A 1,295-nucleotide genomic window follows, 5' to 3' on the forward strand; every position below is an offset into this window, starting at 1 on the left:
CCCCTTGCGCCTTGCCCCGCACGCACATCTCCTCTCCGCGGGCCTCTTCCGCGCCGCAGGAAGACCTCCGAGGGTTTTGGTTTGGTTTTTCTTTTTTTTTTTTAATCCTCCACTTCTTCTCCTTCCCCGCGCAGCGGTGACACCCCGGGCCGGCTCAGGCTCTCCCCTTGGGCAACTGGGGGGTCACATTCGATCGCCACCTTACAGCCGCCGGCGTGTCCCCTGCTCGCGTGTGCGCCCCGCACTTCCGCAAGCGCGGGCACGTCGGAGAGGCCGCTCTCGGCCGCCCCGAATAACCCCCCTCGTTGGCTCGGGTGATTCCCCCCCGCATTGAGCCCCATTCCCCCCCCCGTACCGCAATTCCCGCGCGGATCCCGCGTTTCTTAACCGCTTAACCAGCGCTAATTAAGAGACAAGCCAAGCGAGTGCCTGCGTGTGTCCGTGCGGGCGTGGGCACGACGCACACTCCCGGGCTTTGTCGTGCCGTGTCCGTACGTGCCGTGCGGGGACAAGCGCTACTCCCAGCGCTGTCCCTTCCCTGCCAGCGGGCCCCCGCAGCCCTTCTGCCCCTCTTTCCTCCCCCCGCTTCGTTTCCCCCGACCCCGATGCCGGCGGGGAGTGCCCCGACGTGGGCTTCCCGGCGGGGTGGCCACGGCCGGGCCCGGCGTTGCGGGGTGCACCTGTGCGGGGGGCAGAAAGCTGCCGTTTGCCGTCAGCTCTCGGGAGCTTTTGCCATCCCCGGCACGAGTGGCAATTAACTCAGTAACTAATAAAAAAACCAAAACCAAAACAAACCCCAAACCCCCGAAACCAAACCAAGAAACACACGAAACAAAAAGAACAAATAAAAAGGAAGGGAAGGGAGCCCCGCAGGCACCCTTGGGGAAGCTCGGCGCTCAGAGGAGCTGCCGCCCCCTGCTCTCTCCCCGGCCGTGCCGGGACCCTCCGCCGGGGTTTCCCCGCCGGGGTTCTTCCCCGGGAGAAGGTGCGCGGAGGGACGGGCAGGCCGGGAACGGCGCTCCCTCTGGAGGGAAGGCCGGCCCGCATCTGCCTCCCCGCAGCCTTACCGGGTGCCGGCCGAACCGCTGCCGGCGAGCGCGGCACCGCGCCCGGGGGAGCAGGGACGGGTAGGGCCGCCGTGCCGCCTGCCCGGGGGGGAGGACCCGAGGCCTGGGGGCACGGGGGGTAGCCGGAGGGGGCGGAGGACCCTCGGCGAGGCAGCCGCGAGGGCTCCGGCGGCGCCGAAACCCTCCGGTTGCTGCGGGCGGTGCGCCCCGGGGCTGCGGCGGGCGGGT

The sequence above is a fragment of the Calidris pugnax genome, unplaced genomic scaffold (assembly GCF_001431845.1).
Source record: "Calidris pugnax isolate Ruff unplaced genomic scaffold, ASM143184v1 scaffold164, whole genome shotgun sequence".
NCBI lineage: Eukaryota > Metazoa > Chordata > Aves > Charadriiformes > Scolopacidae > Calidris > Calidris pugnax.